The sequence below is a fragment of the Xenopus laevis genome, chromosome 3S (genome assembly GCF_017654675.1).
Source record: "Xenopus laevis strain J_2021 chromosome 3S, Xenopus_laevis_v10.1, whole genome shotgun sequence".
Classification (NCBI taxonomy): Eukaryota; Metazoa; Chordata; class Amphibia; order Anura; family Pipidae; genus Xenopus; species Xenopus laevis.
This window is the reverse complement of record NC_054376.1, coordinates 128508842-128525518: the sequence shown is the minus strand read 5'-3', so window position 1 is coordinate 128525518 and position 16677 is coordinate 128508842. Positions and strand designations below refer to the sequence as shown.

At 44.8% G+C, this 16677-nt stretch overlaps 1 protein-coding gene across 8 annotated transcripts in view; it reads left to right on the top strand.

Annotated features, from left to right (window-relative positions):
• The window catches only part of kdm6b.S (lysine (K)-specific demethylase 6B S homeolog), a 78814-nt gene that overhangs the window by 40654 nt on the left and 21483 nt on the right, over positions 1–16677 (top strand). For 4 of the 8 annotated variants that reach the window (XM_041588958.1, XM_041588957.1, XM_041588963.1 and 1 more), the window contains 2 exons: positions 12622–12717; positions 14800–15231. The gene's annotated coding sequence lies outside the window, so the exon portion shown is untranslated. The remainder of the gene's footprint in view (positions 1–12621; positions 12718–14799; positions 15232–16677) is intronic. The other 4 variants (XM_041588962.1, XM_018239713.2, XM_041588960.1 and 1 more) reach the window with 2 other exon arrangements.

The window sequence follows — 16677 nt, the reverse complement described above, 5'->3', positions numbered from 1 at the left end:
GTACACTTGTATATTTGGACTGCGTAGTGAGTTCTGTGGCCAGTTACACGTTGTTTATTGTGACTATTTAGTGAGTTCTTGGTGCCATAGTTATCATGTGTTATTATTATAGGAATGACAATTAGTGAGTTCTGTGCCAGTTACACCTGGTACATTAGACTGGTAGTGGTAGTCTTGTGCCAGTTACACCCTGTATTATATTGGACTGGTAGTGGTTTCTGCTGCCAGTTACACGCCGTTCCTCCAAGATGTCATTATTAGAAAACTGGTATTGGAGATCTCGCGCCCGAGCTTATACATGTGTGTATTCATGTTGGAAAATATATTGAGTGTAGTTCTGTAGCCAGAGTTTACACGTGTTGCTATTGGAACTGTTGTGAGTTCTGTACCCAGTTACACGTGCTATTTTTGCGCTCCTTATACTATTGTTCTCGGTTAGTGGAGTAAGTTTTCGTAGCCAGTGTGACACGGTGGTATTATTTGCGACTGGTAGGTGAGTTCTGTGCCAGTTACACGTCTATATTGGACTGGTAGTTGGAGTTACTGTGCCAGTTACACGTGTACATTGGACTGTAGTGAGTTCTTTGCCAGTTACACGTTTGTTATATTGGGACTGGTTAGTGAGTTCTGTTTGCAGTAATACACTCGTGCTTATTTGGATCTTTGGTAGTGAGTTCCTGTGGCCAGTTACACGTGGTACATTGGACTGGTCATGATGGCATTTGCCGTTGCCAGTTACACGGTGGTATATATTGGACTCGGTAGTTGCCCCAAGTTCTGTGCCAGTTACACGTGTGTATGTTTTGGAACTGGTAGCTAGTTTGCTGTGCCAGTTTACCACGTTTAATATTGAGTACGGGTGAGGTGTCAACGTTTCTCTGTGTCCCACGATTTAGTACACAATGTTGATAACCTTTATGGATACGGGTAGTGAGGTTCTTGCCCACCTCCTCCACGACGAATGTGTTTTATTGTTTTGCTCCCGGTTACTGTGCATTTTCTGATACTCATTGTGTTACATGTGTGTTTTGGTCCCACTTAAATGCCAGATTTTACTTTTTCGCGTAGTGAGTGTCTGTGCCAGTTACACGTGTCCACTGAGGCACTAAAGGTAAGTGAGGTCCTTTCGCTAGACCTTAGTATAACACGCCAAAGTTTTTGCATATATTGCTACTAAGTTATGCGTGAGCTTACTCGTGTGCTCTCCAGTATAACACGTGTATATTGGAACTGGTAGTGTGAGTTCTTTTCGTCCCAGCTAATAATACAACGTGTCATTTGGATCCTCAGGTAGGTGAGATTCATGTGCCAGTTACACGATGAGCTAATACCCATTGACTTGGTAGGTGCAAGAGCAGTACTGTGCGTGTTACACGTGTATATTGGACTCGGTAGTAGTTCTGTGGCCAGTTACACGTTTATATTGACGTAGTGAGTTCTGTGCCAGTTACACGTGTATATTGGACTGGGGTATGTGAGTTTCTGTGCCCAGTTACACGTGTTATTAGGATGGTAGTGAGTTCTGTGCCAGTTACATGATGTATTGGACTGGTCCAAGTGCAAAATCTAACTGTTGCCAGTTACACGTGTTACATTATAGACTGTAAGGGTGAGTTCTGTGCAGTTACACGTGATTATATTGGACTGGTAGTGGGTTTCTGTGGCCAGTTACACGTGTATTTTGGACTGGTATGGGTGTGGCTGTTGCCCAAGGTACACGTGTATATTGGAGCTGGTAGTGAGTTCTGTGCCAGTTACACGTGTATATTGGACTAGGTAGTGAGTTCTGCCTGCCAGTTACACGTGTATATTGACTTCGGTAGTGAGTTCTGTGCCAGTTACACTTGATATTGGACTGGGTAGTGAGTTCTTGGTGCCAGTTACACGTGGTCATATCTCGACTGGGCGTAGTGAGTTCTGTGCCAGTTACAACCGTTATATTGGATGGGTAGTGAGTTTCTGTGCCAGTTTACCACGTTATAATTGGACTGCGGTAGTGAGTTCTGTCGCCAGTTACAACTTCGTATTGGACTGGCTACGTGAGTTCTTGTGCCAGTTACACGGTTGTACATATTACTATAGGAGTTCTTGGTGCAGTTACACGTGTATATTGGACGGTAGTTGAGTTCTGGTGCCATGTTACACGTGAATATATGTGGCAACTGGTAGTGAGTTCTGTGCCAGTTAACAGTGATATATTTGGGAACTCTGTATGTGAGTTCTTGTGCCAGTTTTACACGTGTATATTGGACTGGTAGTGAGTTCTGTGCCAGTTACACATGTTTTATTGGACTTGTATCTGTAGTGAGTGTCTGTGCCAGTTACAGCGTGTATATTGGACTTGTTAGTCGAGTTCTAGTGCCAGTTACACGTGTTTCATATTACTGGTAGTGAGTTCTTGACAGTACACGTGTGTATATTGGAGCTGGTTTTAGTGATTATTTCGATGGTGCCAGTTACACGTGTATATTGGACTGGTAGTGAGTTCTGTGCCAGTTACACGTGTATATTGGACTGGTAGTGAGATTCTTGTAGCCATGTACACGTGGTTAATTGACTATGGTAGTGACGAGTTCATGTGCCATTTACACGTGGTATATGGTGACTGGTAGTGGCGTTCTGTGTCCATTGTACACGCTGTAATAAGGACTGGAGTGAGTTCTGTGCCAGGTTACACATGTTTATATTGGACTGGTAGTCAGTCATGTGCCAGTTACACATTATTATTTGCGACTGGTTTGTGTGATTTCGTGTGCCATGTACCACGTGTATATTGGTACTGGTAGTGAAGTTCTGTTGCAGTTTTACACTACTGCGTAATTATGACTTGGTTAGTGAGTTCTGGTGCCAGGCCTAAATAACACGTGTATATTGAGCTGGTAGTGAGTTTTCTGTGCCAGTTAACATTGTTGTATATTGGGACATGGAGTTAGTGAGTTCTATGTGTGCCAGTTACACTGTTGGTATATTGGACTGGTAGTGAGTGTGTCTGTTGGCCAGGTTACACGTGTATGTTGACTGGGTAGTGATTTCCTGTGGCCAGTTACACGTGTATATTGGACTTGTAGTGAGTTCTGGTGTGCCAGTTAACTTGTATATTGAGTGGAGCTCCAAATTTTTTTTGCGGTAGTGAGTTCTGTGTCCAGCGTTACACATGATAGGAAACTTTGGTAGTCGAGTTCTGTCCCAGTTACACGTGTCTAACCGCGTTGCCATCCACCTATTGGACTAAAGAGATAGTGCAGTTCTGTGCCAGTCGCTCTGGTTTCCAGTTAGGGTCAGTTAGAGGCCTATTAGCACGCCTCGCCAGTTACATGTGTATATTCACCCTGGTAGTGAGTTCTGTGCCAGTTACACGTGATATCTGGACTGGCCTAAGTGTAGTTCTGTGGATTACCACCGCGCTGCATATTGCCACTGGTAGTTGAGTCTGTGTCCAGTTACACGTGTATACCCTCTCGCCTGGGTACCCCTGAGTTCAATGCCTCCGCCCAACAAAGTTACACGTGACCTATATTAAGCGACTGGTAGTGAGTTTCTTTTCTGTGACAGCGGTTACACGTGTATATTGGACTTTGGTTAGTTTGATTCCCTGCTGTCCAGTATTTTACAAACGTGTTATATTGGACTGTAGTGAGTTCTGTGCCCAGTTACACGCTGCCATTCTATATTATTTTGAACTAATGGGTTAGTGAGCACGTATCGTGTAGAGACATGTACACAGTGTATATAATGTGTGACTTGGAGGGAGCTTTCTGTGCCATCTTACACGTGTATATTGGACTGGTAGTGAGTCTAGTACACGTTGTATATTGTGAGAGAGTTTACCCTGTCCAACCTGGCCAATAGTTGAAGTTCTGTGCCTTAATTGTACACTTGGTAATATGGAAACTTGAGGTATCGTTGGGAGTTGTGAGTCCAGTTACACTCATTGTATATGCTTGGACTCGCGTGCTCTAGTGCGAGTTCCCATGTGCTGCGGAAGTTACACGATGTAGTATTGGTACTCCAGTTAGATAGAGTTCGTGCTTGCCAACCCTAGTTACACGTGTATAGTGACTTGTAGTGAGATTCTTGCCAGTTACAACATGTATGTGGTTTTGGTGCAATGGAGTGTATTCCTATGCCTAGTTTACGAGCGCTGCGCGTCAAAATCAATATGGTATAATTGCAAACTAGGTATAGATGATTCTCTTGTGCCAGTTACATGTGTATAATTCTGGAACTGGCGTTAGATGCATGTTTCTGTGCCAGTTACACATGTATTTTGATGGTAAGTGAAGTTCTGTGCCAAGTTACGCTGGTTTCTATAGGACTACCTAATAGGGTCAGTAGAGATTACTGTTGGACCAGTTACACGTGTACTTGGACTGGTCGTTCAGACATGTGTATAGAACTCCCGAGTAGAGAGTATCTGTCTGCCAAGTTACACGTGTATTAATAGTAACTGATAGTGATTTCTGTTCCCAGTTACATGCTCGCACTATTTAGTGATACCACCATAACTTGAATCGAGTAGGTGACGGTTCGGTTGTGCCCAGTATACAACTTAGTATATTGGACTGGTAGTGAAGTTCTGTGCCACCCGTACATTGTTGCTATATGGGACTGCCGCCTTAGTGAGGTTAGCACCAAAAGGCCCACCAGATATACACGTGGTATATTTGGACTGATTTAGTTCTGTGCCAGTTACACATGTATACTTGACTGCAGGTATTGTGTGAAGTACTTTGTCCACGCTCCACACGTTAGTATTATTGCCGCGCACTGGTAGTGAACCGATTCATGTGCCCAGATTTATACATCCGTTGTATAACCAATTGGCTACTGTTAGTGAGTTGCGGTGTGTCAGTGTACAGTGATGTGTGCCAAATATATCGTGGACTGGTTATTGTGTGATTGTTCTGTGGCCATGTACACGGTGTATTTGGACTGGTAGTGATTTCTTGTGCCAGTTACACGTTGTATATTGGACTGGTAGTGAGTTTCTGTGCCAGTTACACGTTGTACTTTGCGACTCGGTAGTGAGTTCTGTGCCAGTTACATCGTGTACTTTTTGGTACTGGTAGACTGGAGTTCCAGTGTCCAGTTACACGTGTACATTAGACCTTGGTAAGTGAGTTCTTGTGCCAGTTAACGTGCCAGTGTACCTATGGAACTGGTAGTGGAGTTCTGTGCCAGATTTACACGTGTATATTGGACTGGGTTAGTTGAGTTCTGTGCCAGTTTACACGGTATATTGGACTGAGGTAGTGAGGTTCTGTGCCAGTTACACGGAATGTATATTGGACTGGTACTCAGTTTTCATGTGCCAGTTACATGTGTTTATATTAAAAGTGGTAGTGAGTATTCTGTGCACAGTTACACGTGTATATTGGACTGGTAGTTGAGTTCGTGACAGTTACACGTTGTATATTGACTTTGGTAGTGAGTTCTGTGACATTACACGTTGTATTATTGACTTGTAGTGAGTTCTGTGACAGTTACACTTGTATCATGGGACTGGTAGTTGCAGTTCTAATGCCACCAATGAGTATAACAACGTGTGTATATTGGAACTGGTTTAGTGAGTTTCTGTGCCAGTTACACGGCCTGTATATTGGACTGTAGTGAGTTCTGGTGCAGTTACACGTGTATATTGGACTTAGTGAGTTCTGTGCCAGTTACACGCTGTATATGGACTGGGTACCCGTGAGTTCTGTGCCAGTTACACGTGTTACATTGACTGGTAGTGAGTTCTGTGCCAGTTACACGTGTACATTGGACTGGTAGTGAGTTCTGTGCCAGTTACACGTGTATATTGGCCAACTGTAGGTGGAGTTCTGTGCCAGTTTACACGTGCTATTTTGGAGTACTGTAGTGAGTTCGTGGACCAGGTTACACGTGTACATCATATAAGACATGGTTACCCGACGATTTGCAAATGCTCTCAGTTAACACGCTGTCACAGTAATGTAGAACTTTGCTAGAATTAGGGTTCAGTGAGTTTGCACCAGTCCTTTCACACGCGTACTGTTGGACTGTATGTGTGAGTCTTGTTCCAAGTTACCACGTGTACATTGGACTTGGTAGTGAGTTTCTGTGCCACGTTTACATGATGTTACGTTGGACTTGGTAAGCTTGAGTTTCGTGCTCGCACGAAGTTACAACCGTGTACAATGGTATACTGATTAGTTTGAGTTGCTGTGCCCCATGTAATACTCAACTTGTATATTTGGACTGTGGTTAGTGAGTTCTCCTCGACCATGTTTAGCACGAGAGATGCCTGCCACTTTATAGCTACATTTGGGACTGGTAGTGATTCTGGCCAGTGTACACGTGTTGATTTATGTGAGATTCCATACTAAGGTAGTGATTCGGTGCCAGTTACACGTGTATATTTGATCTGTAGTGATTTAATCGAAGGGAACAGCTGGCACCCCAAACTGGGATAAACATTGTGCCAGTTACACGTGTTTATCGGTGGACTGGTAGGTGAAAAGTTAACACCTGGATGTAGAATCCACGTTACACGTGTATATTGTACTGGTAGTGAGTCTGTGCCCAGTTACACGTGTATATTCGGACTGGTAAGGTGAGTTCTGCCTGCCAGTTACACGTGTATGAGGCCACTGGTAGTGGAGTTCGTGCAGTATGACACGTGTACATTGGACCGGAGTGAAGTTCTAGTGGCAGGTTACATGTGTTATATTGGACGCGTAGTGAGTTTCTGTGGCCAGTTAACACGTCTTATTGGACTGGTAGTGACCTTCTTGTGCCAGTTACACCGCGTATTTCTGGACTGTAGTGCAGTTCTGTGCCAGTACAGCGTGTATATTGGGACTGGTAGTGGAGTTCTGTGCCAGAAGTACCACGGTTTATTGGACGTAGTGAGTTCTGCTGCCAGGTTACACGGGTATTTTGGGACCTGGTAGTGAGCTTCTGTGCCGAGTTACACGTAGGTATATTTGACTGCGTAGTGAGTTCTGTTGCCAGTTACACGTGTATTTTGGGACTGGTAGTTGAGGTTCTTGTGCCATGTTTTTACACGAGTGTTGTTAGTTTTGGACTGATAGTGAGTTCTGTGCCAGTTACACGTGTATATTGGACTGGTAGTGAGTTCTGTGCCAGTTACACGTGTATATTGGACTGGTAGTGAGTTCTGTGCCAGTTACACGTTTATATTGGACTGGTAGTGAGTTCTGTGCCAGTTACACGTGGTATATTGGACTGGTAGTGAGTTCTGTGCCAGTTACACGTGTATATTGGACTGGTAGTGAGTCTGTGCCAGTTACACGTGTATATTGGACTGGTAGTGAGTTCTGTGCCAGTTACACGTGTATATTGGACTGGTAGTGAGTTCTGTGCCAGTTACACGTGTATATTGGAACTGGTAGTGAGTTCTGTGCCAGTTACACGTGTATTTTGGACTGGTAGTGAGTTCTTCTGTGCCCAGTTACACGTGTACTTTGGGACTGGGTAGTGAGTTCGTGTGCCAGTTACACGTGTAAAACATAAGACTTGAGTTGAGTTCTTGCTGCCAGCTTACACGTGTATATTGGAACTGGTAGTGGGTTCTGTGCCAGTTACACGTGGTATATTGGCACTGGTAGTGAGTTCCGTGTGCCAGTTACACGTGTATATTGCGACTTGTAGATGAGATGTCTTGTGCCAGTTACACGTGTATATTGGACTGGTAGTGAGTTCTGTGCCAGTTACATGTGTATATTATAGTGGTAGTGAGTTCTGTGCCAGTTACACGTGTATATTGGACTGGTAGTGAGTTCTGTGACAGTTACACGTGTATATTGGACTGGTAGTGAGTTCTGTGACAGTTACACGTGTATATTGGACTGGTAGTGAGTTCTGTGACAGTTACACGTGTATCTTGGACTGGTAGTGAGTTCTGTGCCAGGTACACGTGTATATTGGACTGGTAGTGAGTTCTGTGCCAGCTTGACACGTGTATATTGGACTGGGTAGTGGAGTGAGGTTCTGTGCCCAGTACACGTGTATAATTGGAACTGGTACGTGGAGTTCTGTGCCAAGTTAACACGTGATATTATTGTCTGGTAGTGAAGTTCTGTGCAGGTTACACGGGCTGTACATTGGGAACTGGTAGTGTGTTCCTGTGCCAGTTACACGTGCTGACCATTGGACTGGTAGTGAGTTCTGATTCCAGTTACACGTGTTATATTGGACTGGTTTAGTGAGTTCTGTGCCATACACGTGTATTTTGGCGGGATGGTAGTGGAGTTCTGTGCCAGTTACACGTGTACATTAGGGACTGGAGTGAGTTCTGTGCCAGTACACGTGGTGACATTGACTGGTAGGTGGTTCTTGTGCCAGTTACACGTGTACTTTGGACTGGGTAAGTGAGTTCTGTTGCCCGTTACACGTGTACATGTGGACGGTTAGGTTGAGTTCTGTGCAGTTACACGTGTACGTTTGGACCTGGTAGTGGCAGTTTCTGTGGCCAGTTACACGGTGACATAATTGAGCTGATAGTGAGTTCTGGTTGCCAGTTACACGTGTATATTGGAACTGGTAGTGAGTTCGTGCCAGTTAACGTGTACATTGTCGGACATGTAGGTGAGGTTCTGTGGCCAGTTACACGTGTATTATTGGGAACTGGTACTAGAGTGAGTTCTGTGCCAGTTATCTATCGTGATAGTATTGGACTGGTAGTGGATTTATGGTGCCAGTTACACGGTGTTTATTGGTTTACTGGTTAGCTGAGTTCTGTGCAGTTACACGTGTATATTGGGACTGGTATGAGTTCTGTGCCAGTTATACGACAAGTTGCTGAAGGTTTATGTATTTGAGCCACTAGCCGTAGTGAGTTCTGTGTTCTCAGTTACACGTGTATATTGAATCTTGGTAAGTGAGTTCTGTTGCCATTACACGTGGCTTACATTGGACCGTAGTGGGTTCTGTGGCATATACATGTGTATTTGACGGTTAGTGAGTTTTGTGCCAGTACACGTGCTTTATTGGGACTGTGTAGGATGTCTGTGCCAGTTACACGGTATTTTGGTACTGTAGGTGAGTTCTGTGCAGTTACACGTGTATATTGGGACTTGGTAGTGATTTCCCTGTTGAGAACCACAGTTACACGTGTTTGAAGACTAGGATATATGATTCGATGCCAAGCATGCATGTGCCACGTTTATATGGTTTTGGACTGGTAGTGAGTTCGTGTGCCAGTTACAACGTGTGTTATTATTGCCCACCTTGGTAGTAGTTTTCTGTGTCCAGTTACACGTGTTTATAATGGACTTGTAGTGAGTATTAGCGTGTTAGCCAGTTACACTGTGTATTTTGGTCCACTGTAGTGGAGTTCTGTGCCAGTTTACACGTGTACAGTTGACTGGTAGTGAGTTCACTGTGCCAGTGTACAAACGGGGTGGTTTATTTTAAAGAAAATAAATTTTTGTGGTAGATTAATGGAGTGTGGGCGTAATTTAAGGGCCCAGGGTGTGCCAGACTCCGGTAGTGTAGTTTTCTGTGCCAGATATACACATGTATATTATAGATCCCTTATTATAATAAATATTAACGTATGGTTATATAGCGTTCCCACCTATTGCGTGAGTCATGTATTGGACTCTGCTGTTTAATAAAGCAGGCCCAATTTTAAAGTAAGAGTTGTGTGCGTTACACGTGTACTCATATGGAGCGTCGGTGGCCTGGCAGGCCTTGTGCCTTATATATGGGTACAACAGAACAACCCACTTAACAGTGACTTCTAACTATCAATCTTATCATTTTACTAATTAGGGTGGATTACATTATCCAACTTTTAATACATAGATTAGTGATACTCAGATGCGCTTTCCCCTGCTTTTAATATAAACTCAGCCTGCCATGCTATAGCTGCCGTTGATCCTATCATTTGGTCACAGGAACAACCCCTCCAGTGACTTCTAATATCCTGATCATACAGTAGGGGTGATACAAAAGTGATCCCTTATTAATACATGCGAGTGATACTCTCTATTGAATTGTCTTGCCCTGTATAAGACTCAAGCCTGTGCAGCTTGATGCCTTATTATGGTCAACAGAATAAGCGCCCCTCAGATGACTTCTAATACCCTTATCATTTTTACAGTAGGGAAGGTACATTATCTCGCTACTCACACCCTACATTGATGTGATACTCAGAGATCCCGTGTATAATCTCGAGGCCTGCAGCTCTTGATGTCTTTATATCGGTCACAGAACAACCCCTCGTGACTTTCTAATATCCTTATCATTCCACAGGCCCAGGGGTACAATGTATCCCTTTATTCACTACCTTTAAAGTGGCAAGTGATACTGCGAGGAGTTTCCCTTATAACGTCACCATGAGCCTTTGAATGCTCTTTATATGGTCACTAGAAACAACCCTATCTCAAGTGACTTCTGACTGGATACCTTATCATTTACCGAGATAGGGGGGTACATGTATCCCTAGTGCCCATATAATAGCGAGATGAAGTGCAGTTATACTTCAGAAGGTTCCACCTCGTTAATAACTACAGGCTGCAGGCTCTTGTTGTGTCTTATTATGGTTCAGACAGGAACAACGCCCTCAAGTGACTTCTAATATCCTTATCATTTACAGTAGGGGGTACATTATCCCTTATAATACATTGAGTGATACTCCGAGTTCCCTGTTATAACTCAGCCTGCAGCCTTGTGTCTTATATGGTCACAGAACACCCCTCAGTGACTTTCTAATATCCTTATCATTTACAGTAGGGGGTATATTATCCCTTATAATACATGAGTGATACTCAGTTCCCTGTATAACTCAGCCTGCAGCCTCGTGCCTTTATATGGTCACAGAACAACCCCTCAGTGACTTCTAATATCCTTATCATTTACAGTAGGGGGTATATTATCCCTTATAATACATGAGTGATACTCAGTTCCCTGTATAACTCAGCCTGCAGCCTTGTGCCTTTATATGGTCACAGAACAACCCCTCAGTGACTTCTAATATCCTTATCATTTACAGTAGGGGGTATATTATCCCTTATAATACATGAGTGATACTCAGTTCCCTGTATAACTCAGCCTGCAGCCTCGTGCCTTTATATGGTCACAGAACAACCCCTCAGTGACTTCTAATATCCTTATCATTTACAGTAGGGGGTATATTATCCCTTATAATACATGAGTGATACTCAGTTCCCTGTATAACTCAGCCTGCAGCCTTGTGCCTTTATATGGTCACAGAACAACCCCTCAGTGACTTCTAATATCCTTATCATTTACAGTAGGGGGTACATTATTCCTTATAATACATGAGTGATACTCAGAGTTCCCTGTATAACTCAGCCTGCAGCCTTGTGCCTTTATATGGTCACAGAACAACCCCTCAGTGACTTCTAATATCCTTATCATTTACAGTAGGGGGTATATTATCCCTTATAATACATGAGTGATACTCAGAGTTCCCTGTATAACTCAGCCTGCAGCCTTGTGTCTTTATATGGTCACAGAACAACCCCTCAGTGACTTCTAATATCCTTATCATTTACAGTAGGGGGTACATTATCCCTTATAATACATGAGTGATACTCAGAGTTCCCTGTATAACTCAGCCTGCAGCCTTGTGCCTTTATATGGTCACAGAACAACCCCTCAGTGACTTCTAATATCCTTATCATTTACAGTAGGGGGTACATTATCCCTTATAATACATGAGTGATACTCAGTTCCCAGTATCTGGACAGAAGGTGATGGTTAAGGTTTGTATCAAGGGCAGGACATGAGTTTGGGGAGGAGGCTGGTGGGGGGGATGCTAATGAGGGAGGGAGACCCCCGGTTGTTAGGTAGTGTAGCGCATCTGTGTGTATAGAAGATTAATAATGGGGGGTCTGGGGGCTCAGCACATGTATGAGAAATATATTTGTTCCATGATATCCCCCCGCGCATGTCTCTGCGCATGCCTCACTCATTGGCTCTTTCTCATCGCTCCCTAAACTTTCATTCCTTTGTCTCCTTGCCCTTACCCCAGCTGACACTGAGTCCTCACCCCCCCCTCCTGCTCAGCTCCGCCTCCTTCCTCGCTCCCTCCGCCTCCTCCTCACTCGCTCTCCGCTGTTCATAAATCATTCATTCTCTGACTGTCATCCAGCCTGGCTCCCTGCTTGGCCCTTTAGCTGTCAGACAGGTGTCACGGCAACAGGCAGGTAGTGCCCACTCTCTAGCTGAGGCTCCACCCGTGTGCTGGCCGACCCCTCTTCCCTGCTGGTAACATTGGCATTGGGGTCTTTTGTACCTGTGGCTATGACGTGGCACAATGAGGCTGGCCGACCCCAGCAAGGTGACACATGAATTAAAGAGGATTAAGCCACAGACTGTGTTACTGCTATAAGATCAATGGCGTAGGGCCCTGGGGCCAAACACTGGCTCACTTAGTCTGGCAGTCCCGCTTAATTGTATTCAGTACAGAGCAGAGCTCATAGTCATGGAAAAAAGATATAAAGGGGAAGTAGTGCCTGTTATTTGTTCCTTTTTACTGCTCTCCTAATTTGAAACCCTGCCCTACAGATACATGCTGTTTGTTTGGTCCTTCATTATATTTTAGCGTAACAAAGAGTAGTTTAACTCCAATGTTACTTACCTCCTTATCTGCTTTTCTCTTGCCAGTGTGATCTTCCGACCCCTCGTGACCCAAGAAGAAAACCTTGCATGAGACTGAGAACATTTCCATCCACCTTTTACAGGAAGCTTCCAGCTTACGAGGTAAATGAATTAGTTATACAGAGTCATTTGGATGGTTGCCTGTTCCATTGGGCTCCATGTTGCTTCAAACAATCATGGGATCCCCAGTTATGAGTCAGGTGCATCTTCTTACTCCTGCACTACAACCTGCTCCTAGAGATTCCTGGTTCTGGTCTGACACCCATCTGCCATGATCAAGTTCTCCTGGTGACTGTTTCTACTGCAGTAATGATATTTCCCATCAACCAGTCACATCTTCTAGCCTCTAGAGTCTAGTTCCACCATTATCCAGTCCACTAGGATGTGCTGCCTGTCTGTGATACAACCCTGTGTGGGACCTCATTGTTTAACAACAAGTTGCATGACATGTTTCCTGGCCATCATTTGGCAGCCTCCACTTTAAAGGGATGGAGGCACATCCCTTGGTTTAGTTCAGTAACTGTTGACAGGGGAAACTGTAATCATTAACCCCAGTGGGAGCAGGGGCAGCAAATATATAAATGGTGGAACCTTCTCTGGAAAGGAAGAAGACTGAGGGTAATGTCCAGCTTAAGGTACACTTTTAGAAGCACATGTTTGTGGAGTCTTGGAAGAACATTACTATGTTGTCATTGGCTGCTTATAGGTCAATTCCATTTTCTACTGAAACTACTGGTTCGCTGGAAACTGGAGTTAGCTGAAGAGCTGCTACTGAAGACTGAGGGTGGTTGTGTCTAGGGGCCAAGCTTTTTCTAGTACCACAAGAGATCCAGCTCTTACTGTGCTTTGTCTACATGTAAGGTCCCTGCTTCTACTAGGACACATCCAATGGCCAGCAGAAAACTGGAGTTGGCTGAAGAGCCATCGCCGAGGGTAGACATGTCTAGGGGCCAGACTTCTTTTAGTACCACAAGAGATCCAGCTCTCACTGTGCTTTGTCTACATGTAAGGTCCCTACTTCTACTGGGACACATTCAATAACCAGGAGCAAACTGGAGTTGGCTGAAGAGCTGCTACTGAAGAGCCGTCACTGAGGGGAATGTGTCTAGGGGCCAAGCTTCTTCTAGTCCCACAATAGATCCAGCCCTCACTGTGCTTTGTCTACATGTAAGGTCCCTGCTTCTATTGGGACACACCCAATGACCAGGAGCAAACTGCAGTTGGCTGAAGAGCTGCTACTGAAGAGCCATCACCGAAGGTGGACATGTCTAGGGGCCAGACTTCTTCTAGTCCCACAAGAGATCCAGCTGTGACTGTGCTTAGTCTACATTTAAGGTCCCTGCTTCTACTGGGAAACATTCAATGACCAGGAGCAAACTGGAGTCGGCTGAAGAGCCATCACAGAAGAGCCATCACAGAAGAGCCATCACAGAAGAGCCATCACAGAAGAGCCATCACAGAAGAGCCATCACTGAAGAGCCATCACTGAAGAGCCATCACTGAAGAGCCATCACTGAAGGGGATTTTTCTAGGGGCCAAGCATCTTCTAGTCCCACAATAGATCCAGCCCTCACTGTGCTTTGTCTACATGTAAGGTCCCTGCTTCAACTGGGACACATCCAGTGACCAGGAGCAAACTGAAGTTGGCTGAAGAGCTGCTACTGAAGAGCCATCACCGAGGGTGGACTTGTCTAGGGACCAGACTTCTTCTAGTCCCACACGAGATCCAGCTGTCACTGTGCTTTGTCTACATTTAAGGTGCCTGCTTCTACTGGGACACATTCAATGACCAGGAGCAAACTGGAGTTGGGTGAAGAGCCATCACTGAAGAGCCATCACTGAAGAGCCATCACTGAAGGGGATTTGTCTAGGGGCCAAGCTTCTTCTAGTTTCACAAGAGATTCAGCTCTTGCTGTGCTTTGTCTACATGTAAGGTCCCTGCTTCTACTGGGACACATCCAATGACCAAGAGCATGCTGGGGTCAGCTGAAGGCCTGTGTCCTCAGATATGATGCCTTTGATTTTAGCCAAAAAGCAAGGGCAACCTGTAAAGGTTCTTTAAGACACTGAGTTAAGGCTTAGGATGTGAAGGTAACAAGGTAATAGAGAGAGTGATGCTCTGCAAGAGAGTGATGCTCTGTGGGTGGGCGATGGGTATTTGAGACATTTTGTATAATCCTGCAGGTCCATGGTGGCAGGAGAAAGGTGCCCTGCGGCACGTCCCAGCCCTGAGGAAAAGATTGGATCTTCTGCAGGTCTCTTTATGGGGGGGGCCTGCAGCACCCCTGCAGGACACTACTCTACAACTGAGCTGAGAAATTTACTTACTACACATTGCACTGCTCTCTGGCTGTTAATACAAACACATTGCACAAACACACACACACACGTGTATAAATAGAAACACACACTCATGAGCCATCTGTGCACCACACTCTATGGATAGGGTTCTCTATTGTCCCTACTCTTCACTAATGCCCACTCCTTATCCCACCCTACAGTCTGTACTATTGCTACACTAACTACACTAAGCTTCTTTGCCTTTTGCCCATAGGGAAACCGGTGTGAGAGCAGCTGGATTTAGCCATTGTGCCCTCGGATCTCCCCTGAACCCCAGTAAGTTCTGCTCCGCTTCTTACATTTATGTTTAGGAACAACATTTGTTTGTAGCCCTGGTTTGTTGGCCTTTATACTGTACTGTGTAAGGCAGACAATATGGCGGCTCCCATACGGTTTATATAGACCAGTGATCCCCAACCAGTAGCTCGTGAGCAACATGTTGCTCTCCAACCCCTTGGATGTTGCTCTCTGGGTCCTCAGAGCAGATGCTTATTTTTGAATTCCAGGCTTGGAAGCAAGTTTTAATTGCATAAAAACTAAGTATAGTACCAAGTAGAGCCTCTTGTAGGCTGCCAGTCCACATAGGGGCAACCAAATCACAGCCCTTATTTTGGCACCCAAGGGACTATTTTATGCTTGTGTTGCTCTCCAACTCTTTTTACATTTGAATGTGGCTCCCGGGTAAAAAAAGGTTGGGGACCCCTGATATAGAGAGAGAATGTCAGCCTAATGGAAAAGAAATAAAATGTCAGTATACAACGCTGTGTCTCCTGTGCAAGTTACACACAGTCCTCTAGTGCAAATATAATGTGTGTTTGTGTAGTTGCCCATGTGAGTGTCGTGTTAATGTTGGGGATCTTTGTTTGCGCCTGAAGGAAAGAGCCTCTATTGTTGTGCACTTGTGTAATGATCACTGAGCTCTCGGCTGTACATTTATGTGCCCTGACGGCTACTGGCTACGGCTGCTGGGCATGTGCCAATACATGTGACTTATACACATCTCCTGAGCTTTGTGTATATATACAGACATGCTTCTGTTTTATGGGATCATTTTATACTGTAATATAACCGAACTTTGTATTCGATTGTTCTGTTATACAGATAGCTAGAATCTCAGCTGCCATAAAGCAGGACAGGACTGCTGCTTACAATGGGGATCAGATAGGATCTGTGCAGTCACTGGGACAGAATGCTCTGTTATACAGATAGCTAGAATCTCAGCTGCCATAAAGCAGGACAGGACTGCTGCTTACAATGGGGATCAGATAGGATCTGTGCAGCCACTGGGACAGAATGTTCTGTTATACAGATAGCTAGAATCTCAGCTGCCATAAAGCAGGACAGGACTGCTGCTTACAATGGGGATCAGATAGGATCTGTGCAGCCACTGGGACAGAATGTTCTGTTATACAGATAGCTAGAATCTCAGCTGCCATAAAGCAGGACAGGACTGCTGCTTACAATGGGGATCAGATAGGATCTGTGCAGCCACTGGGACAGAATGTTCTGTTATACAGATAGCTAGAATCTCAGCTGCCATAAAGCAGGGCAGGACTGCTGCTTACAATGGGGATCAGATAGGATCTGTGCAGCCACTGGGACAGAATGTTCTGTTATACAGATAGCTAGAATCTCAGCTGCCATAAAGCAGGGCAGGACTGCTGCTTACAATGGGGATCAGATAGGATCTGTGCAGCCACTGGGACAGAATGTTCTGTTATA